The sequence below is a fragment of the Schistocerca gregaria genome, chromosome X (genome assembly GCF_023897955.1).
Source record: "Schistocerca gregaria isolate iqSchGreg1 chromosome X, iqSchGreg1.2, whole genome shotgun sequence".
Taxonomy (NCBI): domain Eukaryota; kingdom Metazoa; phylum Arthropoda; class Insecta; order Orthoptera; family Acrididae; genus Schistocerca; species Schistocerca gregaria.
Genome location: NC_064931.1, coordinates 41,169,262 through 41,182,653, shown reverse-complemented (window position 1 = coordinate 41,182,653; position 13,392 = coordinate 41,169,262). Strand labels below are relative to the sequence as shown.

The window sequence follows — 13,392 nt, the reverse complement described above, 5'->3', positions numbered from 1 at the left end:
TTATCGAAATGATGTAGAACGAGTCAGTTTACAGGAGATTATATATATATGATTAGTGTTACATAAGATTAGTTTTAGTTCTACTCATGCTACTACACTCAAAACTACGTCCTTTTTTAGGGTACCAGTTTTTAAATAGAAATTCGCCCATGGAATAGGAGTTGTCCAGGAGAAATGATTTTAGGTTAGTTTTAAATCTTGCTTTGGTAACTGTCAGACATTTTATATTATTGGGCAAACGATCAAAAATTTTTGTTGCTGCACACTGAGCTCCTTTATGAGCGACTGAGTTTTAATAATGCGTAATGAAAGTCTTTTTTTTTCCTCTAGTGTCGTACGTGTTGGAATGGATTATGTAGGAAGAGCTGTCGCCCGAGTTTCGGATTTCTGAGCAGATTAATCTGGCACATAATGTTTAATGGGATTGTGGTCGGTACTTCGATCAGGTCCAATCCTGAAATCAACCTGAATTTCCTCGAACCACAGCAAGGTCTTTACTTTTTGGAAAAGATAGAGAGAGGTCCGATTCCAAACTGCTGACGTATCATAGGAATCACGATACTATCTAAAATGTTTCACTGACACCTGCATTTAGTCCACCGTCGATCAAAGTTAGTAGTCTGGTCTACACCAAGGAACAATGCTTTAGACCACCGTCACTGAATTTCATTATCGCCAGAATGCAATCGAGTCATTACCGTTCACCTGGCATTATCGTCAGAATTTAATTAGGTAAATATCGGTCTCTGGACTTTCGCTAGTTCTACATGCGCTGGAAGTACCATACGCGCAAACTGCGACCCATCGCTCCACAAAATATCTCAAGCAATGGCGTCGTTGTTTCCACCACTCTAAGCCACATCACTCACTCACTCCCGTCATCGATGGCTCCTGTGCAGCAGCGGTGGCGTAAGAAACGAGCCTTATCGCTTCTAGATGGACCGTTCAATTACTGGCCCTCTGAGAGACTCCAGGTGGTTTTTACTCTATAACAAGGAAGCACGATGGTTGGCTTTCGCAGTATGTTTTGGTGGATACAACACCGATGGTTGGGTTTAGTGCTTCCCTGAAGTCTCCACTACGAAAAAGCACTGTTACCAGCTTACCTGGGTACGTGCAGTTCCCGTGCAACTTAACTAAATAGTTGTTACCCTGTGCCTCAATCGAGCTCCATTGTCACCGTCGATTTTCTGATAGAAGACACGTCTTCGTTCCTGACTTACGCGAGGAGAAGGGAGGGGAGGGGAGGGGATGGGATGGGAGGGGAGGGGAGGTAGTGCCAATTCCTTTCCGCAGTGCTGGCACCATTTCCCGTGTTTTGTGCTTATACGAAAGCAGAGGTGGCACACTAGCTAACGCTGGCAGCGATCTGACAAGGAAACATCACCAACTGGTCCTCATGTTTTAGGGGGAAAAGAAGCAATATATCAGCCACAGCAATGGTATGAAAATTTGGACTATAATTCTGATAGTATGTAGTTATGACCTTCTGAAAGTACAGCTTTTAAACTTGCGCACACACCGTTTTGTCACTCGTTCCACCACAATGCAGCCGCTTAATGCCGAAGATCCGAGTATTGTACACTGGAGTGAGTAAGACGTTTGTGAGTATGCAGTAAATAAACAGCGATGCATTATTTAGCCATTAACATTTATATCGTACGTTATTTTGTATCAATTTTAAATTTGGTACTACTCAAGTGAAGTACAGGGTGAGCCAAAAATCCGTTAACATGTGAAAATTCAGTTCTTTCCGGAATGCTAAAGGTGAAGGTAAAAATTGACACACGTGCTTGAAACGACATCCGGTTTTATTGAAACCAAAAGAAGTGCACAAAATTATGCACAGATGGCGTTTCATATGACACAAAAGCAATAATTAGCATCACACCTGATTTTCAGCGAAGACGTATAATGAATGCTCAACGTGTCAGCAGTCGTTCAGCAGCAATACCTATAATCGAGTGCCATCATTGTGAACAGCACGGTACAGCATGTCAGTAGATATGATGAGAAATTGCCGTCGGATGTTGTCTTTCAGCTCCGTGAATGAGATCGGACAATCTCAGTAGACTTGCGACTTCAGGTAATCTCTCAATCAATAATGACACGCATTGAAGAGGCCAAGCATGATGGGCGTGGCGCGATCCTCAGCAAGCCATGTGCGCAACACGTGGTGGAGCGCCCTCCAGTAGCTAGCTATGAGCCACGCTCTCCTCCTCGCTACAGTTCATTTTATACGAGATTCTCGTGCGGCATCACTTACATGTTGCCGTCCAGCGTCATTCCTTGGCCAGTTTTTGCTCTCGTTCTTTGTTTCAATAAAATCCGCGCCATTCCAAGCAGGTGGGTCAATTTTTATCTCTCTGCCTATATTATTCTGTGAAACAGTGCATTTTCCAATGTTAACGGGACTTTTGGGTCACCCCGTACATTTGTACGATCACGTTCTTCGAAGTGACTGGCGTGGTGAAATTGCGAAACGAAAATCATTAGGTTCATTTCATAATAATTCTTCAGTTGCTTAGGTTTCTCTGTTTTGATTCTGTGGTGAGTGTATAACCTCAGCAGAATACCAATATGAGAATGTTTGTAAAATAATACTGAACACGGAAGGGTGACAATTATTGAACTATATGAAAAAAACGTAAACTAGTTACAAAGTACTCTGTGCACACACTTTATTCAGTAAGTAAACGTCACCGCAGATATCCGGATTTGGGTTACGAATGTTCGATACGCCTGCCACCATTGCCGACGGTGTGGCGCAGACGAACAGCAACATTGTGCACGACCCGCCGAAGTGTCAGAACATCGATGCTGTCGTTGACCTCCTGAATAGCTGTTTTCAGCTCAACAGTGACCCTGTCTTTAACACAGTTCCACAAAAAGGAGTCGCACGTGTTCTGATCCGGAGAATATGGCGGCCAATCGAGGACCATGCCAGTGTCCTCTGGGCACCCAGAATGCGTTGAGGGTGAAAAGACTTCTCGATCGGGAAACGCAGGTTCTCAGTCCCCCAAATGCGCCAATTCTGCTTACTGACGAACCCATCCAAATGAAAGTGGGCTTCGTCGCTAAACGAAACCGTACAAATTCCCATCGTGGCCCGCGGCCAACCGTGTCAAACAGTTTAGAAGTTATGACGATTTAATTTAATATAGTTCAATAACGATCACCCTGTATATGCGTATGAGGGTCACATATCACGTACTCATTTTCGCGTAGAGTAACGTATGCTCTCTAAAATCAGTCCAAAACGTGTTGCGCAGATGTGTCCAACTCCACTCTCGTCTTCCCTCGCCTTCAACATCCCGCTCTGTCTGTCACTCCCCTGTACAGTGGTTTGTGCTTGTGAAGTAGGCTGCTCCAATGGGGCGGAGCTAGTGACAATCGACTGGTTCACACCAAAGTTTAAAAGCAGTAACTTCACACTCAGAATCGTGGCCCAAATTTTCGCGCGGGGTCGATTGTTGGTGATGGTATCTTTTAAGTGTGCTTTTTTTCTTTACGCTGGTTATTCTTTGTTGGCTGACGAATATTTTACAGAGCTAGCACGAGTAAAAACGATCTTCCTACGGTGGACAAGCAGTAGCTCTACGTCACATTGTGCGTTGGCGTTTGGCCACATACTTCACAGTCGAGGACGGAGCAACGGGCAGGCTCACGGTGCGATGTAGCCCGCGTCACGCACAGAATCCTGCGGCGCGTGCAAAATGAACAAATTGTGCAGCGTTGGGAGTTGGAAGCCGTGTCGGCAGAATAGTGCCGCATCACTGGGTAATGAAATGCTTCATTAGCACGCGGCCAGACAGGCGTGTTTTGTCTGCGGCGTCAGCGGAGGGCGCTCCTGTACCACGCCAGCTTATCTACGCGGCCGGCCTGCCATCGGTAAATACTACATCGTCGCAGGTGTACTTCACAAGATAACTGAGCTCACCGGAAAAAATATTTGTCGCCTGGTGTGTCCGACCTAATAACAACTTAAGGTGTCAGCAGGTGGCTCGAACAGCTGAAGTGGAGGGGTACACTGTTTGAGATAGCCAGGCCAGCGTTCACAAGAGTCTAAAACAATGCAGTTGCTCATCTCCTTCTCTGTTAACATGAGACTGGCTTCAAGAAGGTGGTGGTTTACGGTTTAACTTCTCGGAGACGTCATCAGAGGCGGAGAAACGTAGCGGCAGGAACCGGCACCGTCCTTTCCAAAAGAATCATCCCTACATTCGCCTTATAGATTTAGGGAGATTACAGGAGACCTACATACGGATGGCCAGACGGCGATTTGAACCCCACTATTCCCTAATGCGAGTATAGTGTCTGAAATAATGTGTGATTATCTTTAGGCGAAACGAAAGTAATTGTGTGACAGACTGGAGATTTGAGAAACACGCGGTGGTCAGAAACAGTCTGGAAAGCTTGTGTGTGTGTGTGTGTGTGTGTGTGTGTGTGTGTGTGTGTGTGTGTGTGTGTTTTGTTCTTCTCGTAAGGTAGTTTAAGTAGTATGTAGGTCTAGGGACTGATTGCCTCAGCAGTTTGGTCCCTTAGGAATTCACACATATTTGAACTTTTTTCCGTCGCTTTCCGATTTAATTAACATTAAATTAGCCAATCAGGTCGCTGCGCGCGTAAAAGAAACCAGCCTCCCAGATACAGTTACTGTCAGTTGTAGATCGCACACGAGACTGCTCAGCCGTTGGTTCGGGTTCGATCCTTGCTACCGCCCCGAGTCCAATTTTTGTATCGCTCTCTTGTTTGGTTTTAGGAAACCAGATGAACAGTATGCCTCCGTAGCTGAGTGGTTTGCGCAAATGACTGCCATGCGCCGATCCTGGGGTCGATTCCCAGTACTGCAAAGGACTTTTCCTCAGTGCGAGGACTGGTACGGAGTTCACTGAGCCTCGTGACGAGCTACTTGGCAGAGTAGTCCACTATTTGGAAAGTCTGCAAAACGATCGAAAGTGGTGTGCTGACCACATACCCTTCCCTCCATACCGCATCCACACGACGCCGCAAGGCAGAAGATGTCTACTGGCCGGTAGACATCCCTTACGCCAAGGATTTCGTGTCAGAACTGCGTTACTGTACTCAACTCGCGCCGTGCGGTTAGAGGCGCCATGTCACGGATTGCGCGGTTCGAGCCCTCCCTCGTGCGCGTGCGTGTGTGTGTGTGTGTGTGTGTGTGTGTGTGTGTGTGTGTGTGTAAGTCTAGGGACCGATGACCTCAGCCGTTTGGTCCCTTATGAATTCATACACACATTAGGCTGCCCTCACATTACATAAAGCAAGTGCAGTGACAGTTCCCTGAACACCCATCTCTAGTGTCACGTTTCCTTTCTTCCTCTCTCCTGGTCACACTTGTTTCAGACCGATACGCACTTCCACTGTTCCTCACGGCATTTCGTTGCCAATTACGACGACTGTCGTAACCGGTGGTAGGTCACAACGAACACGTCACACTAGTGACAGGCAGAATCTAACACTTCAAGTAATCGAGGACTGTTCTGAAAGGCCAAAACGAATCGAATACACAGCTGAAAACTAAAAACGGAGAAAGGACACACTCTTCCAGCTGCACACACTGGTATCTCGGATGTGTATACAGGATGTTTATAAATTATACAAAAGTAACTCCTTAGTCTGAAACGTAACTTACAGAAATGTTTGATACAGTACTGAATGCAGTATATTTCATGTTTTATTCCATGCGCGAATAGGTTTTTCCAACAATCGTGGAGTCATATAACGGTGCTGAGCGTGCTCAGTGTTTATGATGTCACGAATCCAAATTGGGTATTACAGTTCAGAAGCAAATCAGGACTAAATTTCGCAAGCCAACACCTCAAAGACAAACCTTAATTAACTGGCACAATCGTTTCACCGCAGTAATTGAACGAGTTCGGCAGTCTTACATTCGTAGTCCGGGTAAATCAAAGAGACGCAACTGAGTATGCCTAGCGTTACAGTGTGGAAGGTATTGCGGAAACGCCTATCGTTCAAACTCTACAATCGCAAGCTTTAAGAGAAAGTGACATGGAAAATTGGGCTGAGTTTTGCGTAGAAATGTTTAACAGAATGCACAATAAAGATTATTTGCCTCATAAAATTGTGTTCAGTGACGAAGCCACCTTTCATACCTGCATAAAGTGAATCGGTATAATGTTCGGATATGGGCTGTGCAGGAACTACGTCACGTATTCGAACACTTACGGGGCTCGCCTGCGGTAAATGGTTCCTGCGCTTTAAACTCTAACGAGATTTACGGTCCATTCTTTTTTGCCAAGTCAACTGTAAGTGGCATATCGTACCTGATCATCATCTATTGCCTCAATTACAACAGGATATGGGCACAGAATTTATTTTACAGCAAGATGGCACGCCACCTCATTATGATCGTGAAGTTCTCGCGTTATCTCCATAGGAATGTGCCGATTTGGACTGGACATGGTGGAACAATATCTTGACCACTGAGATCACCTCACTTCTGTGTATGGAATTACATTAAAGACACAGTATTTGCTCCGACGCTTCCGGGAAACGTAGACGAGCTGCGACAACGGAAAACACAAGCATTTGTCACCATACACCGATACTTGCTTCATAGGATTTTACAGGAACTTGATTCCAGCTGGGACATTTGTTGTGTTACACAAGGTAGCTACAATACACATTTGAGAACAAAACTTGAAGATATACTGCATTCAGACAGTTCTGTAAGTTATTTACCTTTTCCACAATTAAAGGTTGCTTTGGTATGACTAATTTACAAACACCATTCATTTCTACCTGATGATCTGAAGATTGACGATTATAGCCGAAACCGCTCACTTCGTAAGAAATAAATCTGATAGTGCCGGATAATAAATTATTTTCAATACAATCACTGTGTTCTCCAGCTCGCAGAAATGTCTTTCTTTCCTAAACTCTCTCTGAAGTAGTGTATTTTCTTTGCAATGCCATCTCTACCACGCGTTTCTAAGGAAATTATTTGTTAAAAAAGTATTCTTTCGCACACCATAGCCTCCCAAATTCGCCTGATAAAAAACTGGCTATTCTCGCCAAAGTCTACGGATCTAGGTTAACGCAAGTATGCTACCCTCAGTCCAAAAAGCTTCGATACTGGCTTAGCAAAAAAACAGAGAGACGTTAAGATGCTGGCTTTATGGCTTCAGGTGTTTTACACAGTCTCACCCCACTTGAATACAACGAACAGAACGTTCACACAACCATTCGAAACTGTCAGAAAGGTCCTTATTTGGGATGTTGTTCAAACCTGGCGCCACGTTGCTTTGAACGTCAAAGCGTCGACTACTCTTGAGAATTTAGACACCTTTTCGTTCTGTGGTACCCGCGATTATTCTTTCCAGAAAAGAATTGCCCGCGTTTTGCATTTCAATCGAGTCGCGGCAGTCGTCCACGCGTCTTTTGTTCGGATGTCAATGGGTGTGGGACAAACTTCACATATTCTTCTCTTCTTCAAAAGATTCTGGAAACTGCCTGGAACCGTCGATTTAGAGCTGTTGCTCGAGTGCAATTTGTGACATAAAAACGCTGACAAGCTGCGACCGCGCGTCCACTACTTAACACTGCCTGCTCAAAACAAACTGGTGGAACGCACTTCTGTTGTCCGTTCAAGCTGCCACAATTGTTACTACGCTGGCGTCGGTTATGCGCCACGAATAAATTCTGTCTCCTAACTTTCTGAACGGGCAGGGTATATAACATGGAACTTTTCCGAGACCAATGAACAAATGTTCTCATTCTGTTCTCGAGTGCTGTCATCACGAGTCTATCCGCAATGCGAAGCGAGAGATCTGTGTCACATGTAGCATTCTAAAACACGCTGTCCGATCTCGAGTACACCTAAAACACGTCGAAGTCGACACCTTAGTCGAGAACATCACTCGCAGCGTCTAGTACAGACGACCGAGTCAAATCGTCGCAACTACGTGCACAAAACGAACTCGTCTTTTAGTTTGCAAACTTGTCAATATACCTTTTACGATCTTCGCCGTTCGTTCAGCTTTACACCGCTATGTTCATTTCACGGTTCAGGATGAGTGCGCAAGATAATCAACAGTGCCGCAGTTGTTGCACGATTATGTTCATTGTGTTGCGTTTATTGACAAAGTGACGGAAAAAATTGCAACACCAACGGGGAGTTGTGCGCCGTGAGCGAATGTCGGTCGGCGTGTTTCTGCATCTGAAAGATAACGTCCGTCCACATTTCCAGGGAGTCGCGTACGAGTGGCGCTAGTAGCATCTCTGTGAGAGTGCAAATCAGATCAGCTTTAACGGTCGTGAGTGTTTTGAGACTGGACACGGTGAGCTGAGACATCGAAGCAAACCAGAGGTGGGCTGCTAGGTTTCTATCAACACGTTAAGTGTTACGGGGATGCTTCGGGAATCCCTGCAAGAACGGCGATGTTCGTTTCGAGAAACCCTACTGAGAAAATTTAGAGAACAGGCATTTGAAGCTGGCTGCCGAACGATTCTGCTGCCGGCAACATACATTGAGCGTAGAGACCACGAAGATACGATACGAGAAATAAGGGCTCATAGGGAGCCATATATACAACAGTTTTTCCCCCGCTCTATTTGCGAGTGGAACAGGAAAGGAAATGACTGGTAGTGGTACAGGGTACCCTCCTTTACGTACCGTACGATGGTTTGCGGAGTATCTACGTAGATGTTAGTAAAGAATGCCATTAAGGCGACAAATCGCCATTATAGACACCTCACTGGGATTGAACGAGGTCGTATAAAAATGTTCCTTCCTCGATCTGCAGGAATGTAGCCACTACACACGATTACTGGCAGTGGTGGTCACGAGAATGTACGGTCGCGAGAAGACCGGGCTCCGGACGGCCACGTGGCACGGCTGAGAGGGAAGACCGTCGTGTTCAACATACGGCAGCAGAAAAAGCAGTTGCATACGACAAACAAGTAGGTTACTGTAAGGACATCTCAGAGCCCCACGCCGTGTAGCGTGCGTTTCACGGACCCCAAACCACCGCCATCTGCGACTTCAGTGGTGCTAAGCGAGAGCTCATTGGAGGCCAGGATTGAGTCTGTTGTGTTTCCTGATGAAAGCTGGTTCTGCCACGATGCCAGTGTTGCTTAGCTTGATGTCAGTTGAGGACCGGTGGCATTCCTGTCTGCGTACTAGAACAGTGGGCCTACAACAGGAACTACGGCGTGAGGTGCGATTTCGTACGACAGCAGAACAACTCTCGTGGTTATCCCACACACCCTGACTGCAAATTTGTACGTCAATCTGATCATTCGACCAGCTGTGCGGACACTCGTGAACATCATTCCGGGGAATGTTTTCCAACAGGATAAGGCTCGCCCACATACCGCTGTCGAAACCCAAGATGCTCTGCAGGGTGTCGACACGTTGCCTCGGTCTGTTTGATCAGCAGATTTGTCTCCAATCGAGCACACGGGGCATCACCGGACGAAATCTCCAGCGTCATCCACAACCCGCTTTAACCGCCCCTGTATCGAACGACCGACTGCGACAGGCTTTGAACTCCGCCCCACAAACTGATATCCGGCACCAATACAACACAGTGCACGCTTGCACCGACATCGTGGAGGTTACATCGGTTATTAACGTACCAGCATTTCACACTTGCAATGGCGAATCTCGTGCTTACAATAAACTGTGATCTTGCAATGTTGATCGGTTAAATACGTTACCTAGAGAAACGTATTCCCGAAATTTCATTACTCTAATTCAGTTATTTTTTGGTGTCGCTATTTTTTTCTTCGTCGGTGTATTAAAGGAGTGCTCCCACCAGTTACTTATGTCTTTGCCGCTCTTAAACAGATCATTTCTTTGCTTTGAGATGTTAGACAGGACGAGGCGGCATCGGAATGCAGCTGATAGGCGCGCCGCGAGGAACAAAGAAGGTCTGTGAGCGGCATATAGGAGTAGCAGGGACGAAGGCAGCGGAGGTGGCCACGTACATTTCACACCTCATTCAGCCGGCTGCCGGTTCTTACAGCGCGCGCATGCCGGCCCGGCAGAAACAAACAGCGAGGGGAATTTACAGGCCGCAGCTAACCGAAACGGTGGCTTTTTATTTGTGCAGGGGACCGGTCTTTGTACTCTGCGAAGCGCGCGCGGGGGCGAGCACAGCGCCCACAAAGGCTTCTTCTTACTTGTTTTCTCGCTGCAGTTATTTCGTCCGTTTTTGTTTCGCCACGTGAGCGACTGCAGGCAGTCGGAGACACTTTTCTGCGGCCTAACTAGTGTATCGCGGCAAAAATTGTGCACTGTCCAGCGGCAGATCCATTAAAGTGCTCTAGTGCACTTCCGTGTTCTTTTTGCGCTACCGGTTCGGAGAGCACAATGGCAAAAAGAGTCCTCCTCTGTGACGATCGAGCATCGCGACAGCAGTGTCATTATTTTAACGATCTCGATAACACATTACACCGAGTCGAAGCTTTGAAGAGACTAAACTAGAAGGTTATTTGGGGACGTGGGCTGAGCTCTAACCCGGAACTATACAGTGATGTGACCAAAGCGTGGGATACTTCCTAATATCGTGTCTGATCATCTCCTGTTCGCCATTGTGCAGCAACTCGACGTTAACCCTGCAAAAATATTGAGCCACGCTGCCTCTATAGGCAATATAGGTGTCCATATCATTCGCTCGAATTGTCTAAAATGTTCTTCAAACGAGTCGCGAATCGTGACACGGCACATTGTCATCCACAAAAATCCCATCGTTGTTTGGAAACACGAAGTCCATTAATGGCTGCAAATGGTCTCCGAGTAGTCTAATATAACCATTTCCAGTCAATTATTGGTTCAGTTGGACCAGCTGACCCAGTTCTGTCCATATAAAAGCAGTCCACACCGTTACGGAGCGACCACCAGCTTGCACAGCGCCTTGTTGACGCCTCGGGTCCCACGGCTTCGTGAGATCTGCGCCGCACCCGAACCCTACCGCCAACTCTTCCCAACTGAAAGCGGGACTCGTCTGATCAGGCCACGGTTTTCCAGTCGTCTAGGGTCCAACGAGCCCAGGAGAGGTGCAGCACGCGACGTCGCGCTGTTAGCAAAGGCACTCGTATCGGTCACCTGCTACCGTGGCCCACTAACGCCACATTTCGGCGCACTGTCCCAGCGGGTAGGTTCGTCGTACGCCTCACATTAATTTCTACGTTTAGTTCACGCATTGTTGCTCGTCTGTTAGCACTGACTCCTCTGAGCTAACGCCGCTGTTCCCGGTCGTTAAAGTGAAGGCCGTCGGCAGTTGCGTTGTCAGTGGTGAAAGGCAATGGTTTCCTCGGCACACTCTTGACACTGGATCTCGGAATATTGAATTCCCTAACGATTGCCGGAATGGAATGTCCCAGGCGTCTAGCTCAAACTACCATCCTGCTTTTAAAGTCTGTTAATTCCCGTGGTGCGACTATAATCACATCGGACAACTTTTCATATGAATCACCTGAGTACAAATGACGGCTCCACCAATGCACTGCCACCACGTGCACGCCATCTGTGTATGTGCAATATCATTAGCCCATCACTTTTGTCATCTCAGTCTACATTTTCATATTATCAAACCATTGTCAGAAGTGAAAGGCACGATAATAGACAGAAAGTAATCCCATTCCTAGTTTTGGACAGGGCCCCGAAACCTAGGATTTCTACTCTGGCACTTACCTACTGAGGCACCGAATCACATATTTTTCAGCTGTTATGCTTTTTATCAGTAAATTTAAACACTAAAGTGCAATAACAACCACCCCTTTGTATGACAGCGAACACTTAATCTGTAAAATCAGCATTCGGTTTGAAATACTGCTACTGCTGCCAGCTAAAAACCAGCACGTCCTCCCGTATCATAAATCACCTTCTGAAACGAATCTACCGTTAAGTCGTGGCTCAGGGAAAGTGGTACAAAGGATCGACAGGTTCATTGTACCTACTCATCACATCAGAGAATATTGTGAGTCCGTTATGACTGGAAGCACACGATCTTCACGGAGAGATTGCATCCCGTGGATATCGTCGCGTTACTGAAGAAAAGAACAGAAAGAAGATAAAGTAATGTCTTATCGACTTTCAGTTCATTAACAGAAGAAGAAGAAGACTGAAGAAAATTAACTTTTGCTGTATGGATTAGTAGTTGTCCTTGTGCATGTTCAAGTGGTAGAAGCAGAAGAAAAGCTGCTGTGTCATCTCAATAAAGTAGCAGCAGAATCACATGAGACTGTTGCCACTACATGATTAAACCACAGTTCCCTTTTCTGTGCTCCTTGGAGAGAGGGCAGACGAGTCTGATGTTTATCTGGCCATCAAGTAATGATGTTAAGCTTAGTGAGTCACTTTATGACTTATGAGAGTGGTGGGGAGTTTGACAGAAGTAAATTTCATTCGCCTATTATCTTTCTGTTCTTTGCTCTTCCAGAGAAAGAAAACCCAATAACGAATCATCTTACCAAAGTGTTCACGATTGCTATACCATTAAGCGACTTTCATACACCATATCGACAATCCTTAGTACTCTTTCCTCAGTTTCGGTATTGAAGGCTGTGACTAAATGATCCTTTGCAACTGGCATCACAGTTTTCTGTCCCATCCTCGCCCAACTGAGTTGTTGCTACGGCTTTAGCCATCTAGATGTCGACAGTACAATAGACTACAATCCATTTTTTTTCGTCGTACACATAGGTTAGACAGTGGCAATGAAAAATAACGTATACAGGAACTTATGTGAGCAGTGATGGGAAACGTGGATTGTCGCTAAGATCAGCCACTGATAATTTAGACATCGACTCTATCTTCTATAATGAAGGCGGAAATATATTAACACCCCATATTTCTTGATTTACCTATTTATGTGGTTGTTAAAAGGTGGAAAGGTTATGCTTTCGAGATATAAATATATTGTGTGTGTGTGTGTGTGTGTGTGTGTGTGTGTGTGTGTGAGAGAGAGAGAGAGAGAGAGAGAGAGAGAGAGAGAGAGAGAGAGAGAGAGAGAGATAAAAGACAAGAACGTGAGAGTCAGTCATGGAAATTTGGCGTCATGCATAGGAAGAGGAAGTTGCAGTTCCTCCAACGTCCACTATCGCGTGCAAAATAGGGATGTCGATAAATAGCGAGACATGAGCATGAGTACTGAAAATATGATTTATTAACTGCAAGTAAACTTCAAACGTGTACTACTTAAGAGATTAACACATTTACAGTGAAATTGGAATGCTTACGCGAATGAACGTTACAAAAACTATTTCGTGGAACTCAAATTCGCCTAAGTATGTGAAGAAAGCGCACTCGTATTTGAAAGGGAAGGAAGGATAGTTGCAGCTCTGATGTCCCGCCGATGACGAGGTCATTAGAGACGGAGCACAAATTCGGATTGGGGAAGGAAA

At 45.8% G+C, this 13,392-nt stretch overlaps 1 protein-coding gene across 2 annotated transcripts in view; it reads right to left on the bottom strand.

The window, feature by feature from the left end:
- Positions 1-13,392, bottom strand: part of LOC126297713 (neurogenic locus Notch protein) — a 349,521-nt gene that overhangs the window by 30,403 nt on the left and 305,726 nt on the right. The gene's annotated exons all lie outside the window — the stretch shown is intronic.